General features: G+C 41.5%; 1 protein-coding gene across 2 annotated transcripts in view; it reads right to left on the bottom strand.

Annotated features, from left to right (window-relative positions):
* Positions 1–23,572, bottom strand: part of Plac1 (placenta enriched 1) — a 167,080-nt gene that overhangs the window by 3,402 nt on the left and 140,106 nt on the right. The gene's annotated exons all lie outside the window — the stretch shown is intronic.

Here is a 23,572-nt window from a genome sequence, read left to right on the forward strand (position 1 = left end):
CTTCCTTCCTTCCTTCCTTCCTTCCTTCCTTCCTTCCTTCCTTCCTTCCTTCCTTCCTTTCTCAATTCCTGTCTCCCCTCAGTTCCCTTTCCTTTCTTTAACATGATCTCACTACTTGGGGCCATCTATCTGTCTAGAACAAAACCTTTCTCATTAAGTAGTTCCTGGAATAGGCCAAGGAAACAATTCTTTCATCCCATTTTTGTTCTCAATCCCCAAATTGAGGCTCCAGTCGAAAGAAAGCTGTTCTGGTCCAGGAGTTAATCTGTCCATTTCCTCTCCCTTTCCCAAGCATCCTTTGTGTAATCTCCCCCTCCCTTCCCTTCTCTCATGAATAATCCAAATAAAGTCACCAAAAGCCTACATTCTCCAAGAAACAAGCCAGGCAATAACTTCAGACTATCTTCTTGCCCCACACCCACTTTTCAAGTTCTACTGCTCTGATTCAGTTTGAAAGAGAGCGTTTGCTGACACCACTGTTTCAGCAATCACTTAGTACAAATCTCCAAACTTGGACCATGTAGAGGAACCCATTTCCTCTAGCCAGCAACAGATTGCCACGTAACAGAAGCCATAAATGAAGATGCCTATGTACATGACGACATACCTCTGGACTCAGAAAAAAAGAACTTTAATGCAAGTCAGCACAAACTATGCTCAAGGTCCCATAGCTCTGAGGGAGAAGGGAAAGGCTAGAGATTAGGAGGAGAGCAGAATGTACTTGATAATAGGTTTCCTAAGTCAGAGCCCAGTATTTCAAGGCTATTTTTAGGATATGCCCCCTTTTGCTGAAAACACCCCATCAAAAAAAAAAAAAAAATCCAGCAGCCATCCTCTCCGCAGCTGCTTGCTCTTTGCAGGGACCAGGGAGAAGGGTGTTTATGCACCCATGCTGCACTCATTTGGACTGGGGCATGGTTATAGGTTCATCACACAGTGTGAATTCGTCCCATGAGCTGGCTTTCCTTACACCTACCTAACTGAGCTCAGCGGGCAGCATAGGATCTAGAGAAGGGACCAAGAAGACTGGGGTTATCAGGGTCGAAGGCAGCTGAGGGGCTAAGAAGGGAAGTGGGAGATGATGGGAGGTACCAGACTGAAGGTATTCCAACTCTAGTTGGACCTGTACACAGCAGCCCAAGAGATGTGGGATGCAAGCACAATTCCAGCTAAACTCTCTGGAAACCATCAGTGCTAATGGGGCAGTTGGGGACCCAGGAGGATGGAAATACAAAGACAGGAGCGCTCACCTTGTGACTACTGTCCAGCTTCTGGCAGGTGGGCATAGAAAACAGGTTTTAGAGTATGTATTATGGGAGCTGCATTTGGCCTTGATTGCAAATTTTCCCTGCCCTGAACTGAGATTTGTTGGTTTAACGAAACAGGGCTCAACTATGGAACATACCGTCCTGAACTGAGCTATAGAGTGGCCAGGCAAACTCTTCTAACACCTGGATGCAAAATGTTTATTTTCCTTGCAGTTCCAGAGTACAAGGAACTTTCTGTTTTCTTGAATGTGGTTTATGCATATACATTTCCCACTAGTTCCTTCAACAAAAAGTTTCCTTTGCTTCCCTTCCTCTACCCAAGACTGCCCCTATTCAGAATAATCCTTTACATTCAAAATGCATGAAATGAGGGTTAGGAAGATGGCCCAATGGGTAAAACGCTTGTGCTGTAAGCAGGAGGTCCGGATCTCCAGAAGGTAGGTACAAAGTTGCTTGGCTGCTGGTAATCCTAGGGGCCAAGAGGCAGAGCTGGTGAATCCATAGAATAGCCAGACTAGACAAGATGGCAACCTTCAGGTGTGGTGAGAAATTATGATGGAATGCCACCACGCCAAGATTCTACAGGGAATGCCTGGAAATGTTACTTGTGAAGTTCGACAGGGATGTATTTAAAGTGGAAAATAACAATTGGAATAACAAAACAGACCCAGTTGTCCTTCACTGTATAGGGCTGGTTATCGGAGCTTGGGGGGAAATACCCAAATCTGCAAATGCTCACCTCTCTTATACAAAAAGCATACAACCCAGCCCCATCCTTCAGGACACTCATCTCTAACTCATCTCTAGATTACTTATATAAATGCTATGGAAACAGTCACTAGGTTATACTGCTCAGGGGATAATAGCAAAGACAGTGCATATATGCCAAAAGTTTTCTTCAAATATTATCAATCTATTAATGTGCCCATGGAATGAAAAGAGTATATTCATATTCTTAGAATAATTTATGGGGGATAATATGATATTATGATACAGTTGACACAAGTTATTTACTATATCCATCAGTTCTAAAACAGTGATTCTCATTCTGGGACAAGTCCTTTTTGAGGGTAGAAGGACCCTTTCACAGGGGTCACACATCACATATCCTATATATCAGATATTTATATTATGATTCATAGTGGTAGCAAAGTTATAGCTATGAAGTAGCAACAGAAATAATGTTATGGTTGGAAGTCACCATAACATGAGGAACTGTATTAAGGGGTCACAGTATTAGGAAGGTTGAAAACCCGTGTTCTGAAACTTAAAAATAGAATCTGGGGTAAGTGTAAAAGGTGGCACATTGGTTAAAAGGAACAGAGTTTCACTGAGACCAGAAGAACGTTTGTTAGTTGGTTTTATAACTAGTGTGTGTATGTGTGTGTGTGTGTGTGTGTATGTTATTCTATGTGTGCATGTGGAGCCTGGAGGTAGACTTTAGGTGTATTTTATATTGATTAAAATATAGGGACTTTGAAATTTCAGGATGCTTTTCTTTTTTATTTCTTTAGATAATGGCTTACTATGTAGGGCTGGCTGGCTTGGAACTTCCTATGTAGGCCAGGTTGGCCTCAGACTCAAGATATGGGTCTGTCTCTGCTTCCCAAGTGTTGATATTAAAGGCATGAGTCACCATGTTTAGATTATGGAACTTTCTAAAAGATACAAAACCTCAAGTGCAAATGAGTTTTGTGGCGTTACTGGGCACAGTGAGAAGCCTAAACCACACATCTACTAGAAAGCAGGTGGGAATTTTGTCCACCCATCTCCTCTGATGTTGCTAGAGACATTTAGGAATTCTTCCTGGAGAACAGGGAGGGGAATTAGCTAAACATTTCCACATATGTTTTTGGAACCGTTTGGAGAAAGAGATCACTCCATAAACCCCTGGAAGCTGTCTGGTTCGACAGTTAATTTATTTTTAAAATTCAGGATACTTGAGACAGCAAAGTGATCATTTGTATATTGTTTTCCCAGACTCTTGTTGTCAAAACAAAGGGCAACAAAGAGGAAAAGGAAACTCCAAGAGAGCGTGCAATTAGCTCGGGAAAATAGAAGTGTCAGAGCTCGGATTTGCAACCAAGTTTGCTCATTCTTGTGTATCTTCTTTGAAGAAAAAGGAGTCAGCATTGCAGTAAAGGGTCTTCTACAGAACAAGGAGAGAGACACGGAGACTGAGACAGCGAGACAAGCATCTGGATGCTCTGAACGCTTGATAGTTTAGCAGGCCAGGCTGTCAGAATCTAATTTTACCCTGCATACTACCTCAAGGGTAGAAAGCCTTTTAAAATCAGGGCTCTCTTATAGTCCAGTTTTAAAGAATTATTTGGCTAATTGTTCTCAAAGGGAGCGAGACTTGAGATTAATGCAAGGTCTTACATGCCGAAGGTACACTAACGTGAGCTAGAAAATGAAATAAGTGCTTTTATGGAACTTGCACTCCTGCTAAAGACCCTGGGACAGGTTATGTTTTGGAGCCCCGAGAAACATAGTGCTAAAGTAACTGCACATTATTCACCGTTTTCTGTGGAAGAATTATGAACTGCTAATGCTTAACAAAGTCCATTTTCTTCATAGAGAAAAACACCTCGACAGGATCCTTTAAAAAGGCGCCATTCAAATTAAACTAAAAAGCAGCCATTAAATATATACACATATATAGTTTTATTCTAAAAGGAACTACAGGGAAAAATGGAGCCATAGAAAAGATGAAAGAGGAAAACACTCCTAACTAGCCATTGTTAAATTTTTGTTTTATATACTTCTAATTTGGGGTCAGAAGGTCCATGTATACATATATGATTCAAAGTCATTTCTACAAAAAAAAAATGTCAAGGCTTTCTGAAAGCTGTTTTTAATTTTTGATGTTGAATTTGAAAGCAATCAAAGCATTATTTTTGTTTGGGCCATCTGGTTTTGTTCTTATAATCTGTTAAGCTATCAAGCATAGTTTAAATGTCATGGTTCATCTGATACGCAAATAAAGGTTGTGAAATAAATAAGAGCCCGGGCTCCTTGTAAGAGAGAGAACTTTTCGCTGGGCTGGGAATTTAGTTACTAAAAGGTAAGTAGTCCAATGTGAAATCAAACCACAAAAAGGCTACAAAACAATGGGGATCCATGCCTTAGCTGAACACGAAATTTTAAAAAATAAATACAGAAAGCCATACACAAGGGGAAACTGGAAGTCTCAGGTCCTAGAAACCCCTTTCCTCCCGTGTGGAGAAGCTGAGTTGTTTTAATTTGAAAGTCGAACAAAGGGATAGGGATGTATTTCATAATTTCCATAAAAATGTAAGGAAAAATCCCAAATGTATGCCTCTAATTCAGTTTATGTTTTAATTTAATCATTTATTTGAGATTAATTCCCCCTCCTTCCTACCCCAGAAAACTACACCATTTGCCACAAAGCCCCAGAGTCCCTTCTCATTTTAAAAAGACAAGGTAGGTTTGTGTCTGTGCAAGACTCTCAACTCCACAGCAGGCCAGACCACACGTTTAACCCTTTAGTAGGCTCTACAAGGCTACTGAAACCAAATAAAGGCCAGTTCACTTGAGATGATTTCAGGATCTTAGCCTAGGGAGGGCCGAGAGTTGGATTGGATGCTCCACCCAGGGCCACACCACCTCCTTGATACAACTTGTGTCAGTAAGCAAGGGCTCTAGATAGCTTCCAAAACCCAGCTAGGAACATTCACTGTTCCCTTTCAAAACTGGGAGCTTTGGGCAGAGTCTTTAAAGCAGGGTGCATGTATATAGCCTCTTAAGAGTGGCCTATGTCCAAGTCAAACCATGGTTGATTTTATAGGCTGTCTGGTTGATTTTTAACGGACCTAACTGGCATGTATCTTTCCCTAACTCAAAGCTACTATGTGTCTTGGCTTTACCCAGAGTGTGGCCACGTGGCACATGTGTATGCATCCTGACTGGGGCCAATTGCCATCACTTGGCTCCTGAGAGGGAGAAAAGATTCAGAAGAAAGGTTCTTTTGATAGGAGGGCTGTCAGTCAACTTTAGGGAGCCTACAATTTGAGAGGTGTGTGCACATATTACAGAAAGTAAAGAAGCTTTGGCTGTGGCTGAGGCATTGGGAAAAAAGAAAACCATGTATGTATGTATGTATGTATGTATGTGCACATGGGCACATGAGCACACATATACAGATACTAGTACACCCCTCAGATAAAAAGAAAGCCTCACATCTCTTTTCTATGCCATTTTGATCCCTACTACTTATTTTTATCCTTAATTCTTGGCCCATAAACTTTGTTTAATTTAGAATTTTATCTTTTGTGTATGAGTGTTTTACCTGCATGCATGTTTGTGTACCATGGATTTGCCTGGTGCCTGTAGAGGCCAGAAGAGGGGTTGGATCCTGTGGAACTACAGTTATAGATAGTTGTGAGCTACCATCAGTCAACGCCCTTAACCATGGAGCCATCAGCCGAATCCCTGGAAACTCTTTAAGAAACCCATCACAGTGTCTGATATACAATAAGCAATCCGACAAGAGTTTCTGAATAGACAAGACAAATATGTGGGGCTGGGGAGTTGGCTTAGTAGGTAAAGTGCTTGCTTTGCAACTGTGAGCACCGAACTTTGATCCCTGAACCTATGTAAAAAGCCAGGTACCATGATGTGTGCTAGTTATCCCAGCTCTAGAGAGGCGGGGGTGAGGGGTGGGGGTTAGGGGGGGTGGAGTAGGGCCTGGGATGAATACAGGCAATTCCCTCTAGTTCATGACCAGACAGCTTAAATGAGTCTATGAGCTCCAGCGTCAGTCACACACTGTCTTGAAAAAAAAAATCAGTTGGAGAACAGTCAAGGAAGACACCCAACATTGGCCTCTGGCCTCTACACTTTTACATGTGTGTGCACACACATGCACGTATCTGTATATGTATACATATACATGAACATGTATGCATGCACTGAACACACACACACACACACACACACACACACACACACACACGACTATCAGAAATTATTGCCTGTCCCTATGCCTCCTTGTCTAGACCCTAAGGACCAGAATTTAGTTAATTCGCTATCCCCTTCACCACCTTTCCCAATATTTCACTTCAAGGTTTGTAATAGTGGAAGAGCCTTTATTGTTTGAGATCATAGCTTCTGTTCATTAGCTTGCCTGCTTGGCTTGCTGATGTTAAAGACTTTGTATCTTCCTAGACTGATAGTTCCATTGTCCATTATCCCAAATGCAGGCAACATTCCTTGTACACCTCTTCCCCTTTCCCCAATTCTCTGTGATGAATCAACCTCTAAAGAGGACAAAGTAGAAGTTTTTCTTCCTTTAGCCTTTATACAGGAGAAAAAACAAAGAAATCATCAAGCTCAAGTCAGACTGTCTTGGCTCTTGAGAGGCAGTGTAATGAGAACTAGAAGCTTCAGGCCCATCCATGGAAGGGTCCTGCTGTAGTCAGTGGGATTACTTGGGCACATGGGTAGGGCTCTGGGGTCACTTAAAACTTTTCTAAGCTAAAGAAGGAACCACAGCCACAGGTATTTACACTGTTCTTTCTGAAAGCAGATGGACAAGCTCACTCCAGATCCAAGCATAGAGTGCGAGACCAGACTCCTCCCAAGGTCTTGGGAAACTGGATGCAAAGTGAGCTAAGTCTCCTCCACTCTCAGTGGTCAATCCTAGGTTTGGTTTGAGCTTTCCCTTTTCTGAACAGTGTCAAAAGTGTTCAGAGTTAATCCTATATTATACATAAGGTATAGTATTTCTATATTATAATTATATATGTATATATAATTATAATCCTATATTATACAAAAAGTATAGTATTTCACTGTCAAATATCACTATTCATCACTCTCCTTCATACTTTATGTAGCAATGATTTGAACTCAGGTGTGATACTCCTGATCTAGATTCTGACATAACAGGGACTTGGTTTAGTACCTTCTTCCTGAAATCACTATTTGGTAAAAACATATATATATATGAAAGCACATATGTATATACAATAGGTTGAACCTGTGTTCATTATTTATGTTACACAATATATACACTAAAATAAATATATAATATATTCAATACTTTTAATCCCAGCATTTTGGAGGAAGAGTCAGGCTGGCCTCTTAACTACATAACAAGTTTAAGGATAGCCATGGTTACAGAGTGAAGTGTTGTCTCAATAAAATAACATAAAATAAAAAAATAAAAGGATCCTTTATTGTATTAGAATATTTGATAATATATACATATGATATGTAATATTATTTTATGAATAACAAAATGGGTAAATTCTTTGCTCCTTGATAATCTTCTCCTAACCAAAGGCAAAAAACCCCCAATGATAATTTATTTGGAATTTTTTTCAAGGGTTAAGTCTTTGCATCCATATCACTCATCTACAAAATATATGGTTTCAATTGCATCCCTCCCCAGAAGATACGTCAAACTCTTAATGAAGAGTGTCTCAGAATGAGACCTTTTTTGGAAGTAGGGTCTCTATAGAGGCAAGAAAGTTAAAATGCGATCATTGTGGTAGGCTCTAATCCAATGTGACTGATGGTATCTTCTTAAAAGGAGAAACTTTAGCATAGAGACAGGCATGGGAAGAGAAAAGATAACATGAAGACACACAAGTAGAAGATGGCCACATCCTGGAATGCTGGAGCTGCAATCCAGGGATCGTTGACAAATACCAGAACTACATAGCTGAGCCCCTCACCACCTAGGGCTCTCAGACATCCTGGCCCCACTCACGCCTTGATCTTGGGCTTCTGGCCTCCACAACTTGGAGACAATAAAGTTCCATGCCTCAAGCTATCTTATTTGTAGTACTAACAAAATAATACCTGTATTTTTTTCCCAGAGGTTGAGCAGACATACCCCTTTCCTGAGAAAAGAGCCTGCAACTATAAAGGTTGGGTTTTATAACTTCCTCCAACCTTAAATTCCATTTTGAATGGGAAAGCTAATGAGACAACAGGAAATGAAGCCAAACAGAAAGAGACCTGGCATAAGGGCTGCTGGTGCTGGTCTTGGATCCTGGCAGGAGAGACAAAATCTTGCTTCAAAAATAGGTGGGAAAGGCTGGTAAGGAGCTGAGGTGGACCTTTGGCTTCCTATGTAGACTTCCAGGTAAAGGAAGAATGACAACTTATTATGATGGCTGGAGAGGCAATGCTTTTCCTCTGTGTGAAGTTTTAATTTGGAATCCACTGTCTTCTACCCAAAGTGTGTGTGTGTGTGTGTGTGTGTGTGTGTGTTTGCATATGCTTGGGAAGGCCAGTATCAGGTGTCTTCCTTAATCACACTCCATTTTGTTTATGAAGCATCTTTCTTTGAACCCGGATCTTACTAATTCAGCTAGTTTAGGTAGCCAGCTTGCTCTTAAGATCACTGTTTCCGCCTCTGGAGTGCTGGAATTGTAGGTGGGCCACCATGCATGCCTGCCCCATTTTCTATGTGGGTGCTAGGGATCCTAACTCTGGTCCTTGCGCTTGTGTATTAAGGCTTATATCATCTACTGGCTCATCTCTTCAGCTCCTAAGTCTTCCTTTTACTTATTATTTGGAGACAGAATCTTGTTAAGCCACCTAGAATGACTAGGAACTCACTCTGTAGCCTAAGTTGGCTTTACCTTTGCAAGTCTTCTGCCTCAGTCTCCTAAGTGGCTGACATTACAGACTCCCCACATGGGGAGAAATCCACCTTTACCAAGAAGTGTGTGGTCTTTGAGCTCCTTCTGCTAAGGTTTGTCTTGAAATGTTAGTGTTTACTCCTCTTCTTGGAACTAGAGACCAGTCAGGCCCTTCTATAGCAATAGGACAAGTGTTCAAAGAGAAGTTTCTACTTAGTTAAGAATGGAGTAATGATAATGACCTTTAAAAATACCTTTATGCTCATTTACAAGGCTTTAAGCAATTGCAGAATCTGGAGAGTTTATACAAAAGCTTGTTTGATCATATATGGATCACATATGGCAACAACTCTCAAGAATACCACATTTTTGCTTAATTTGGATATTTTTTATTTGAATAGAACTCTCCCTCTGCTAACACAGCATACTGTGTCTTCTTATCCCTTTTAATGCTTGCAGCTGTCTTGTAAGGTCCCCAAAGGCAGGGATCACATGCTAATGCCATAGAAATTGGGGCCTAGAAAGGCAGAAAGCTTTGGCCAAGATCATGGTCGTGAAAATGAATTTGTGCCCCAGACCTTCCCACAAGCATGTTGGTACCCTTCTCCGGTCACAGTGAATCCACAGGCACAAGTCATTGTTATGAGCTAATCATTGTGATAGGAAGAGAGAAGAGAGACATGAAGTAGATTAACCTGTGGATGACTGCTCTATGATATATGGGGAATCTGCCTTAGCATCTTATGGCTGAATTATTTAGGAGAATGAGCAAAATCAGCATTCAAACTGAGCAAAACAAGCCATAGAGGGCCTCTGGGAGCAACCTCCTGTAAGGGTGGAAGGCTGAGAGGAGCTCTGAGGTGGCATAGGCATTGAGAGACAAGTGAGGCTTTCTTGCTAGACTGAGGGTTTCTGTTGCGATCTCTACTAGAGGCCAGCCAGGACAGACTCAGGTGTGTATAGGTTGAATTTTCCTAGAAAGCTGAACCTCCTTTCCTCAAAACCAGGTACTTGAGAATGGATGGTGTAGTTGCTGAAACTCTCCAGCAAGAGCAGATGCTTATCCCTGCAAGCAGCCACTTCCCAAAGGAACAAACGATCCCCAATTCTGAGAAGGCTGAGCAGTTCTTTGTGAATCCTCTCTCTTCCCACTAAACCTAGCACTTCCTCATGCCAAGTTACCAGCTCTTAAATCTACCCCGCCATGTGTGGGTTAGGTTTAAGGAGATGGTGGGGGTGCTGTTTGATTTCCAATATGGCTTACCTTCTACCAGGTTACAGCATCTGCTGTAGTACAAGGGACTTTGCAGTGAACAGGCTATTCTGAAACTTCACGATTTTTGTCTTGTACAGAGTTAGAGGACTTTCCCATGTGCTGTATCTATAATTCCTTATTTAGAAAGTTTTCCTTTTTTTTCTACTAAGGGCTGCCAAAAATAAAAAAAAGAAAAAGAAAGAAAAGGAAAAAAAAAAAAAACAGAAATGCAGTCAGACATTATACAAGGCTGCTCCTCAGAGACACTTACTGAGGCACTGAGCAAGGGCTCTCCATGTACAGTCTTATACACCCTCCTCTGCAGCCCTGTGTGATAGATTCTATGTATGGTTGCTATTAGGCTCACTTTAGAGAAGGTGCTGAGAGCTGGATGGGTAAGGAAACTCACTTAAGATACAAAGCTAGTAAGTGCAAGGACGAGATGGGAAGAATGTGCCCAACACACAGGAAAGAGGCCTGCCACAGTGGTGTGCACCTTTAATCCCAGTTCTTGGGAGGCTGAGGCAGGCAGATCTCAGCGTTTATGGCCAGCCTGATCTACACAGAGTTCTAAGCCAATCAAAGTTACATAGTGAGACCATATCTCAAAACAGACAGACATACAGGATGGAAAGAGAGTTATAGCTTGTTTATGGATATCAGACTCTCAGGAAGCTAAGAGCTTTTTAAGCAGAGAAAAGCAAAGGCAATAAAGGAGAGGCAGACATGCAAAGATAGAGAGTAGACAACTCTAGGTCACTTTATATTTTATTATTCCTCATATTTGAGACTTTGAGAGAAAAAAGCCATTCCCTATTTTAACAGAACACATTTGTTCCATGGTCTGCAGGCAAACTTTGAATATAATGAACCCAGGAACATGTGAGATATCCAGGCATTCCAAACTCATTTATTTATCTGTCTGTCTGTCTGTCTGTATCTATCTATCTATCTCTATTGTGTGTCTGTATGTTTGTGCATGTGCATGTGCATATATGCATATGGAGGCCAAAGATCAACATTGGTTGTCTTCTTCAACTGACAACCACCTTAATTTTTGAGATGGGGCCTCTCAGTGCACCTGAACCTCATCAATTTGGCAAGATGGGCCATTTAGCAAACTGTAGGGATCTTCCAATCTCCATCACCCCAGCACTAGAATTCTAGGCACTCTACGCTTTCTACATGGCTCCTGGAGATTTGAATTCAAGTTCTCAGGCTTATTATACAAGAAAGACTTTACTAACTGAGCAGTCTCCTAAGTGGCCCCCATTATATTTTAGTAATACAAAACCCATTTGACTTGTATACAAAGCCATAGATATGACCACTCTGAAACTGCCTGTCCATTCACCCAACTACTTTTCCTGATGCAAAAAGGGCTATCACACATTCTCCAAGCCTTTCAGTTCTCATGGAAGTAGACAATATCATAGTCCCTATTACACCTGGAGACAGGGACCACGCCTCTTTCTGATGTCATCATGTCTTTTTATAAAGACTTCTGGGCTTCACTTACCGAGCCTAGGTAGCTGTATCACTGCAGAATGAGCTTGGATGGGAGGGAAGGGAGCAAGCAGTAGCACCAGCAGCCTAATGTCAGTCAGTGGGTGACTCCTCGTTAGTGCCACACTCTAGCTATCCCGAGCTAGGCTACTCTTGTGCTCTAATATCACTGCGAATTTTGCAAACATTATAAAGCACAGAGAGAGAGAGAGAGAGAGAGAGAGAGAGAGAGAGAGAGAGAGAGAGAGAGAGAGAAGAGAGAAGAGAGATATTGATTCATCTACTTTCTTCCAGGATGAAGAAAGCTAGCTGCAAGGTTGGGAAATTCTCCATTCCTAGTCAAAATCACTAGCTTGATGTGTTGGGGGGGTGGGGGCTTGAGCTGATTCCCCTCTCCCCACTAAGAGCATCTCATGGCTTCACAGGCTCTTTATGAAGAATTGCATATTGTTTGAGCCATCAACTTGGCGCATACAAAAAGCAGAACAACTGTGGCACCCACCTGTTAGAAATCAAGACTCGGGTATTAAAACCAGAAGCACTGGCCCATTAGAAGAGCATGGCTCTGTTGCATGGGAGGCAAACCTCTCGTAAAGCCAGGGATTAGTGTGTCCATACTAGGGCAGTGACTGAAGCAGGTGCTCATTCTATGGGTTGTTCAGACTCATTTTCCCCCTGACAGCCTAGAAGTAGAAGCTGAAATAGAATAAGTTCTCACAGGGCATGACCCCAGATAGGAGATGTGGAGGTAACTGACACTCCTGGTTTTTGATACCCCTGCAAAATGGCACGACAATCTCTTGGCACACAGTGGCAGCTGCCTCTTTGGTGATGGCTGTTCTACAGAATGAGGGAGGAAAATTTGAATAAAAAAAAATGAAGGGAATTGTGTGACAGAGGAATCAAGAACACGTTGCAAAGAGCCACCTCATTATTATTTATGAAATGAAATGGATCTCCATGGGGGAATTCTCTTTTTGGGCTCTCTTTGGGGGATTTTGCTCATGAGTAATGATAGACCTGTGGGTGTTTTTAGTATTTATTTATTTATTTATTAAAAAAAACAAGTTGTAAGCACAATTTGCTATTTTAAGTACAAGGATTCGGAGTATGACTTTGTTTTGTTTTATTTTGTTTTTCAAAATTTGTGAACATACAAGGGTGGCTTTTCACTTAGACTTGGCAATACCCTTGTTTGGATTGCCCTATATATACACGTGATCTTGGGACTTCCAGATCTAGCTGATTAGATCTGGAGGATGAGAAATGACATTGATAAGGAGAAGACAGTGAATGAAGTCACCTTGTGGGACACACATGACTGCAATTTAACACTATCTCAGGCAGGCCTTGAACTTTTGGCACTCCTTCCGTCTCTGCCCTACAAGTGCTGTGATTACAGGCAAGAGCCTTCACACCTATAGCTTACTTAGTACGGTTTCTAAGCTATAAAGGTTCCGCCAGTGTTTCTGTAATTAAATTTATTTTTTGTTAAGTATAGAAATGTAACTAATTGCACATCAAAGCAGAACTCACACATCAGGAAATGTACTAAGTAGCTTTTCTTATGATCTCATTTCACTATCCCCACCGCTATCAATTATTATTGTGCTATGAGACCCCTTAGAACTTGCAGCTTGGAGGATGAGATACATATTATTATTATTTTATATAGGAAGATAGTAATGCTTAGTAAATAACACCCAAGGCTATACATCTATTAAAGAATAGTGTAGGTCCATTCCAGGATTATCCTGACACACTGAAGTCACTCAGGTACTTAACTATCTTGCCCAAGCCTGGACATTTTCAACAGCTCAGGCTGTCCAGGGATGTAGCTCCATGGTACAGTGCTTCTCTAGCAGGTGCCCTGGGCTTCAAGGAAACAAAGACTAAATGGGGTTGGGGCTGTAGGCTGGCAACCTCAGCAGACAGAGAGGCTGAGGCATGAAGATCAGGAGTTTAAGGCTAGCCCAGGATACACAGTGAATTCCAGGTTAGCTTACATAATAAGATTCTGTTTCAAAAAACTAAAACCCAAAACAAAAGAGGATATACAGCGTTAACCTTGAGTGGTAGGGGTGGGAGCGTGGGGGTTTTACCAAGTCCTATGTGCCCTGGACATGTCCCTTTCAACTCCTGGCTTTAATTTCTTCATATAAAACAGGGTGTTATCGTAAGAGTGACTACAAAGGACGGTAAGATTGTGCATGAGAATCGGCATATACAGGACCTGGTGCAGAGCAAGCATCCTACCAATGGGAGTTATACAGTGGGCTCAGGCAGACTGCTGGCTGCAGGTCTCCACCTACTCCCACCTCTTTCCAGTCCCTAGTTAATCCCTACCAGAGTCTCATCAATCTGCCACTCTCCTTGGGGGTTGCTGGAAATTCCTGGCGCAGATGTCTCCTACAGGGACAATTTTTGAATATTCCTCCATCCAGCCCTGTTACCACTGAATTATGGGGAGAGAGGAGGAGGAGAGAAGAGCTATTGAGAGGGAGAGGGGAAAACAAATGCCTTCTGTATACTCCTGCCCTGGCTCATGCCTGAAATAGGTGTTCGGTAAATACTACAGGAATGTATGTATAAGTGAATGGAAAAAAAAAAAAAGACGGCAGGCAGGCATCCAGGAAGAGAGTCTGACACTGTGGCGACTTTCCCTCACAGTACCTCCATGACACCTCTCTCTCTTGGGGTGGGGGTTCTTTATAGCTAGGTGTTGCAGCCAGCCCCAAGGCTCAATTTCCCTTTACCAGTGTCACAAGCAAGACCTAAGAAGTTCCATTCAAGGTAACACAGATGCTTAGGGGCTCCCATTTGGGGTTCAGAGTACCTGAATTTTTTAGCTGTGGGTCCTAAACAGAGCTTCATTCTACTGTTGGCCACAGAAAGCTCCTCAATGGCTATCCAGATCTAACCCCAACCATCATTTTGAGATCCTCCTCTTGTTGTGGCACCAAGCCGCAGCGTGCTATACAGTGGATCCATTATTTTACTTTGATTTTTCATGTAGTATATGAAAGAAATATGACCACCAGGTTTTTCTGTGAAAGCAAACAAGAGAAGCTACCTATATACACAGGTAGATGAACACGAACCTAAAACTATGGACCTAAACACTAACCTTCAGAGGGTCTGAGGCTGGGGAGTGTAATCTTTGTAGGTGATAGTTTTGAACTTTAAGTGCTATGGCTTCTCTGTGTCCCTTCTAAGCAACATTTCTGTTCTGACATTTGTTTCGAGTAAGTTTTCCTTCCAGAAAAATACCACTTAGGGCCACACAAAAGATGGGTTTGACTTTGCCTAGGTGTGAAATATTTTGTTGGATATGCTGATTTTCATACTGCATTGATGGAAAATTACTATACATTTAATGAATTGCCTGCACGGTGACCTCTCAACACAGGAGCAATGGCTTCATTCTTTACCTCTTGTTCCCTATGAATTCTTAACCTCAGTTTCACCCCAATCCCCATTTACCCACAAATTCTGCAAAACATCCTCTCTCCAAATAAAAACAACAAGGAACTGGGAATAGAGGGTGAGAATTCCACTCTCCAGGCTGCAGTTAGAAACCTTAAAAACTATTTTAAAGGGAACCATTAAGCTAGCCCTTTGTAACACATGTAACTTCTTGATTGGTTCCACATTCACATCATTTCTGGCTGGATCTAGTTCTGGGGATCTGACTCAGCAAACGTTTCTGTTTTATCTCATCCCACATGTGCAGAGAGTGAGGGATATCTGAAGGTTGCCCCGTAGCTGTTAAAATAAAAAAATATGGCTGAAGAGTGGAGCTGACTTCTAATGTGGGTAATTGCAGCTCATGGGTCAGAGAAGGAGCCCCAGGGAGTGTGTTTATTATGTCCTGAGGTGGAGACCTTGAGGTGGGGTAATTTTGGCCTGATGGCAGTTGGTTCAGCAGCTGGTGAAGAACAGCTGCTTCAACAGGATGGCTTCTATGGAGGGCAGAGTTTAAACTTGGACTTCTGTATGGAACCATCTAAGCTGACCGGACCCTGGGGAGAATTCTACCTGCTGGTGTCTGTTACAAGTTAATGCCTGTCTTTTAGACATACCAAGAGTTCAGAGAGTGAACCATGGATACAAAGAAGGGCCCTTGCCTACTTCCCGAGTCACGGCATGGCTGAGGAAAAGTTGCCACCCAAAGGTGGTGGTGATTCCACGGATCTCCTTGCCCTCAATGTGATGCTTTGATTGGAATTTCAGCCCGTGAACAGGGCTCTCATTTAAAGTTTAAAATGTCCTTTCATAACTGTTGAGAAGGCGGTTTGTATACATAGAGACCATCTAGGATTTGCCCGTTTCTGTGAAAAAAAAAAATCCTTCCTGACTGTAAATTCTGTGTTCTGTAAATAATTTGTGAGTCCAAGAAGACTAATAACTCGCATTTTCCTATCCCACAGTCCACTGCACTTTTGAAGCCCTCAGCCAGGGGAGAGGGGAAAAGGCATCTGCGAGAGAGATGGATCCAAACACACATATTTATTTAGTAAACAAGCTCATCAACTTCTATATTTTCAAAGTTGTTGTGAGCAAATGTAAGTGCAGGCTCCATTCTGTGTGTATGTGTGTGTGTGTGTGGTGGTGGGGGGGAGCCAAGGACTCCAGAGACTTAAATGGCTTGGCCAAGAAGGTCACACCCCAGTAAGGAACTAAACTCAAAGCTGGATCACTGGCTTCCCTAGCTGGTCCTCTCCCAGGAGATGTCACAAACTCACTCTATCTGCCCTTGCAGATGCTTCAGGAGTGGGTAGTCTTACCCTGTTATTTAACTTTGTTCTCTTTGCAGTGCTGGGGGTAGAACCCTCAACCTCACCCATGCTAGGCAAATGTTCTACCACTTAACTATGGGCAGGGGGCATTAAATATCTCAGTTTGCCCAAACCATTTTCACTGAAAGAGAGTTCCAGGCCTAGTACCGAAATTAGTTAAGGGGGTCAGGCCTGTAATCCCAGCTACTGGGAAGGCTGTGGCAGGAGGATCATAATTTCACAAACCTGCCTGGGTCATAGAGTGAGTTCAAGGCCTGGCTAGACATCGTGGGGAACTGTGTCTCAGTTGTTTAAGTAAAAAGAAAGCTGGCAATATTCACTGGTAGAGAGCTTGCCTTACGTGCGGGAGGTGCAGGAGGTCCGAGGTTCAATTAGAAACAGAACAAAAGAAGCAGTTAAAGGCTAGAGGTGACATGGTTGGAGCTGCCTAGGATCCTTCCCAACTCATGTTCATCTCTTCCCATCTGAGGGCTCTCTTCTGGATGACCCCTGCTAGGGCTTTCAGCCCTCCTCATGTTATTTATGAGCCATGCTAGGTTTCAATGAGGCAGGCAAGACGGAGAAAGGATAATAAGGACTGGGAATCTAGGCTGTTCTTTCCTTATCCCTCTTTAACCTAAAAAAAAAAAAAAAAAAAAAAAAAAAGAGGCAAGCTCCATGTAGGGAGAAAAACTTGTCAACATCGTTCTTGTTTTTATGGACCGGTATAGTTTTCCTCCTTACCTAAAAAACGTGGTTGTTCCCAGAAAAGTCCAATTCGCAAGGTTCTGGTCCCCGTACCTCTTCTCAAGAGTGTGAACACAGAACAGTGTTGAAAGGAGCCCCCGGATAGACTCTCTTTGGTTCTGATTTGATTCACTAGCCCAGCTTTAGCTGGTTTTGCTAAAACTATTTTCATTCTAAAATTTGCCACTATTTTGATCTATTACTTTATATTTTTTATTTTGGATTAGTTCTTAAATTTTACATACTTATGAAATAAATATAATATAATTCTATATGTGTATATAGATATATGTTTGTCAACTCAGGGCAAGTAGTATTTCATTTTGTGTGTGTGTGTGTGTGCGTGTGTGTGTATGTGTGTGTGTGTGTATGCGCCAAGAAACTTCAGATCCCATTCTTCTAGTTCTTTATAAAATACTCATTTTTTGAGGCAGGGTCTCACTGTATATTCCTGACTGGCCTGGTACTTGGTATGTAGCAAGCTGTCCTCAAACTTACAGAGATCCATCTGCCTTTGTCTCTAGTAGGAGGTGGGTGTGTTTGGGGACGGGAAAGCTTTGGTGGCTCAGGGATGAATCCTGGTACCCTGAGAAGATAGGACAAGCTGCTATGTGAAAGGCTAAACAGGTTCGGCTTGTTCCTGAAATGTACTGCACTAGAACATGGGCAAGCCTCCCTGCCCCCAAATACTTCTACTGAAGAGTCTATACTTCTGAACTGGCTAGTAGGAGGGCTTTAATGTGCACAAGGGTTAGGAAACCAGCAGAAGAATGAAGAAGAACATTTAGGAACCGAGGTCCAAGTTCAGTGGAGGAAGGATATCATCTCTCAAATCCTTTATATTTTCCCCAAAAGTGACACAAACCAAGATTTTTGATACCCACTACTAGTCCTTCAAAAATTTGTATAGGCACTAGCACTCCTCTAACTTAGCAAATGTTTCCACCAATCTCTGAGCTCCCCTGGTGACTTGAAGGGATCATTGGTAGGTGGCAAGAAAATGCTATTTCTCAGTAATAGACACATGTGCCCATGTACACATTGTTCTACAAAGCACATTCTGGGTTTGGGATTTTATATCTCAAGGAATGAACAATGGACCTTCAGACTCCAAAAGCAGAAAGGGATGGTTTATTATCATTAACCCTGGAGAAAAAAACTGAGCAACTCTTTATTCCAGGATATTCCCCATATCTAAAGCCTTATCCACTGTGATAAGTGGGGTAGCCAATGATCCCCTACTCTAAGAGAGAAAACAAATAAAAGTTAAAGTTCATCTTCCTTGGAGTAACAGTTTAATTTAGTTAGGATATTGCTACCCCCATCCCTGGCCTCCATGTGTTAAGTCCCTTCCTCATGTGAAGTGCTGGGATTATACAAAAGGGGACTAAAAAGCCCCAACACTCATGGGAGTTCCAGTTCCAAGTGAGACACAGACATTAAGTGGGTCACACAAATCCTTGTTGAACATTGAATTAAATTCATTGCGCACTTTTGAAATTACAGTTCCAATAAATACTGGGAGGTTAGATTCAAGTGTTATCAGGATGAAAAACAGGAAACCAACATTCTCAGGAAGAGACAGCAGTTGCCAGACTCAGAGTTGGGGGCTGCAGATGGAGAAGCTACCAAATATACATCAGTTGGATGGCCCAAGCAGCTACAGAGGGGCTCACTCTTCCCTCATTTTCCCCTTTTGCTTTATTTTTCTTTCCCTCCTACTATTCCTTTGTCTCTGCTCTCAGCCTGGATCACCCTTTCCCCTCATGTGAGCACAGTTCAATGGAGCTTTTATCTTTTGTCTTTGAAAAAGGAGTCAAGGGGCAGGAATTGCATTGCATGAAAACTCTGTCATCTTGGAATTGTGTGTGTCTTGTCCATGCGGGATAAATGATAACATTTAAAAAATATTGCCTTAGAGATGCTCACTTGGAATCTATTGCCACAAAATTGAAATCACCTGGAGTTCGTCTTTTTGACAAATGGTCTTTGGAGTAAGAAGGGATGGAACAGCAAGTTCTCTATGCTGGGGGAGGCAGAGGTGAAGAACACTGCACAATTTTGCCACTCCAGAGCATACCCTCGAGGCTGCTCCAAGTTGTCATTCGTTCTTTCTTTTAATTGTGCCACAGTTTGTTTAACTAGTCACCTATCAAAGGACATTTGGGAGGTTAAAAAAATTTTTTTTGCTATTACAAAATAAAGCTTCTATAAACATTCATGTGTGAGATTTAATGTGGATATAGTTTCATTTCTCTGGGATAAATGCCCAGGAGTGGGATTACTAGGTCCTATGGTAATTGCATGTTTAGTTTTGTAAGAAACTGCCAAACTGTTTTGCAGAGTGTTTTTGTAGCATTTCTCATTCCCACAGCAACGTGTCTGAGAGATCCGGTTTCTCTGCATTCCCCTTGCCCTTCGGTATTGTCACTGTTTTTGATTCCAGCTAGTCTTGTAGGTGTGCATGGCCCACTGTGGTCTCAGTTTGTAGTTCCCTAGTGGCGCTGGTCTTTTCACTGAGCTACCATCCACATTGCCTCTTCCCTGAAACCTAACAATCTAACCTCATCTCTCTTGCCCATTTTCTAACTGGATCCCTCCTCCCCACCACCACTGATTCCATATCACTACAAATATTTCCTCTAATTCTGTAGTTGGTCTTTAAAAAAAAATCTCTCGACATGGACCTTTCACATTTTAAAAATGTTTTTGTGAGACAGGGTCTTGCTAAACAGCTCAAACTGGCCTCCATTATACAATTCTCCTGACTTTACCTTACAAGCACTGACACTACAGGCAATCTTTTTGCATTTTTAAAAGTAAATTATTTTTATTTTATGTACATTTGTGTTTTGCCTACATGTGTGAGGAAGTCAGATCCCCTGGGCCAGGAGTTAGAGACAGCTTTAAGCTGGGTGCTGGAAATTGAACTTGGGTTCTCTGAAAGAGCACACTGTGCTCTTAACCACTGAGCCATCTCTCCAGCTCCCATATAAAATACATTCTTGGTGTTTTAAGGGGATGGGTAGGGAGGGGGTTTATTTTTGAGACAGGGCTTCTCTGTGTAGCTCTGACTTTCCTTAACTCACTCTGTAGACTAGGCTGGCCTCGAACTCAGAGATCTGCCTGCCTCTGCCTCCCTAGTGCTGATATTAAAGGTGAGTGCCACACCACCCATGGAATCTTTCACATTTTGATCTGGTACAAGTTACTGATTCATTCATGAAACTCAACATTGCGCTACCTTGTCTAAGAGCTTTTAGACTAGGCTCTGGGACCTGAAGATTGTTTCCTATTTCTTTTGTGAGTCTTTTTATTCTGAACATATCTAAGTCCATTATGAACTCTTAAAATATAAAATATGAAACTTAGGTCTAAGTTTTTGATGGTTAATTTTGCTTATCAACTTGGTTGTGTCTTTGCTGGGAGCCTGTGGGCCAGCTAGCCTGGGGTATGATGTTTCGTAGCAGATATCCCATTGAAGGGGTACCCTGCCTCAAGGAGGAAGATGAGGCCCAATTTCAGAAAGCTTGTTCTCTGACCTCCACATGAGTATCATGACACATGTATACCTTCCCATTAAATAACTAAATACATTTAAAAGGCTCCTTTCCTATTGAGTTGTATTTGTATCTCTAAAAGAAATTAGTAGCCATATTCATGTGGAGCTCCTTCTGGGTTTTGCTTTTCTGTTGGTTTATGTGTTTGCCCCTCTGCCAACACCATACTGTCTTGATTACTGATGATGTGTATTAGTGCCAACTGATTCCATCCACTCTATTCTGTCTCCCTCTCTTCCAGTACTGTGGATCAAACCCAAGGCCCACTGCATATCAAGCAAGCATTCGTTCCTCTCGTCCTTTATTATTATGGGTTTTGAAACTCATATGTAGTAATTGTGCATATTTATGGGAGGGCCAGCATGGCTTTCCAATTATTCCTGAGATGTCTATTTGTTTTATATATACTTAATTTTCAGGATTTTAACTTATACTTAGAGGAATGAGGGAAAGTATGTCTACTCAAACTTTCTAGTGGTAAAACACACTTGACTTTCAGGATCGCACCTTTCCAGGTAGTTATGAAATTTCATTGTTTAGAAGTCACATGATAATATGCTATCTTTATTGAGCAAGTGGCATATACTCACTCATGTAGCTTTGGCAAGTCGGGGCAGAGCTACAGATGATAGATAGCATCCACAGAATTCTCTAGCTGCTGAGCTGGTGGCCGACTGTTGGAGAACTCAAAGGTCTCTGGGGCTGCTTAGAATCACGATAGGTGTTTGAGAGGCTATGGAGGAACACCTGTCTGCAACTCTCAGGGATGTAGTTGAGAAGCCAAGAAAACTGAGTTGTCCAACCGAAAGGCTGGCAAATATTAGGTACTCAATGGGTGCTTGTGTGAATGAATGAATGAATGAATGAATGAATGTTGCTGAATAGATGCTAATTGCTCCTGAATGACAATTTCTGAGCTACGTTGAAATGATTTATACTACCGGGGCTTTATTTATTTATTTATTTTTTGGACAGGTTTTCTCACTGAGACCTAGGGCTGGTAGATTAGGCTAGGGTGACTGGCCAGGGATCTTTCTGTCTCTGCCTCCTCACTGCTAGAACTGCAGAAGCACACTAGGATGCCTAGCTGTTTTCCATGGGCTCTTGGGATTGAACTCAGGTCCTTACTCTTGTCCTACAAGTACTTTACTAATTGGGCTTCTCCCCCAACCCTCAGGAGTGTTAAGTTGTCAGTAGAGTAAGGCATAGAGATGTTTTTGAAGGAAAATGGGCACAATCTGTTAAACCCTGTCCAGGGTGAAGAGGGGTGGCTTGAAAGAGAACAAAAGCCAAATTCACTCTGGCTCAGATTCTTGGTGATAGGAAAACTAATTTGATTTTGTATTTGACAGTCTTTAGATGATGGTAAAGCATCCAAGAACATGTGTACAGTATAAGTATTTGGAATATTTATAGTTGAGGAAAGCATCAAACTAGACAATTCTTTTTATCCAAGAGTCTCCAGAAGGTGTAGACCCTAACCCCAACTTTATAATTAGCAAACTGTGAGATTTAAAGCAATCCAAAGCTTTCCCCTGTGTTTTGACTTCCTCATCTGTAAAATGGGTGCTTTGATAAATAATATTTCCTTGAACTAAATTTATTTCAGCATAGGATTGGTATTTGGAAAGAATCTTATTCTTGAAATATTTTCCTTTCTGCTATAAAGATCTCAGATTCTTTGATTTCTTAAGCTATCTGCCTTTAGTGGCTGGCTTTTTCTTTAGTACCTACCCCCTCCCAACAGAGCTCATTAGTTTATATCATGCCAAACTAATAAAGTCAGGGTGGGAGAGCTGTATATGCTGGGTCTCAAGCCTTCCAGACTTCCTAAGCTCTTCTGTCTTTTGAGCTCTCGTACTCTCGGGAATACAGTGGCCATTAGGACACAGGAAGCAAGGCTTTGTGGGATATTAAAGCCTTTGGATTTTATTTATGTTCGGTTTCTCCAGCATTTGTTCCACAGATCTGGACAGTAGAAAAATAGGAGAGAGTGGAAAGAGGGAAGGATAAGAATTTGCTAAAAAATGAGAAATGAACAACTGTCCTTTCAATAGCAAACACAGACTCCCAGCACTTAATGCTGAAAAGACTTTGGGATTTTATTTTGTCTTTCTGGAAACCGAACATTACAGTGGCTCTCCACATGGCATCCAAAGGGGTTTTCTTGTCCAGTTCTGGTCAGTGGGATGAATCTGTATCATATTACTAGAATTTTATGTACATACTCCATATATCATCAAATTTTTATTTTTTTCCAGTCAATTTAAAAAAAGATTTTAAAGCAGGACAAGCTTAGTATAAAAATAAGGAAATGAAAATAATTCATAATCTTACAACCCAGAGTTAACTACTGTTAAAATTTATATCTATTTCCTTCTCGTCTTCTACACACACACACACACACACACACACACACACACACACGGTATCATGCCATATGCTCATTTGTCTATCTTTTCCCTCTTCACTTAATTTGGGCTGTGAGCATTTCCCCATGCTATTAAACATTCTTCTAAATATGATTGAGAATAATGATACAGTGTTTCATACTATATAACTGTATAGCATTTCACAATATAGATATATTTTATATAGTCATTTTCAGAAGTTTTCACTTTATTTTTAAATGATGCTATAATTTCTTAGTGGTTTGAATATCTATTATATTTCAAGTACTTATTTTTATTAATTAATACTCTGATCACACATATTTATAGGGTAAGTGTTATAATTTGTTAAATGTATATGATGTGTAATGATTGAATCAGGATAATTGGCATTCCCCTCTTCTTAAGCACCTACATTTTTATTATTAACACATAATGATTGTGCTTTT

This window comes from Mus pahari, chromosome X (assembly GCF_900095145.1).
Source record: "Mus pahari chromosome X, PAHARI_EIJ_v1.1, whole genome shotgun sequence".
NCBI classification, from domain to species: domain Eukaryota; kingdom Metazoa; phylum Chordata; class Mammalia; order Rodentia; family Muridae; genus Mus; species Mus pahari.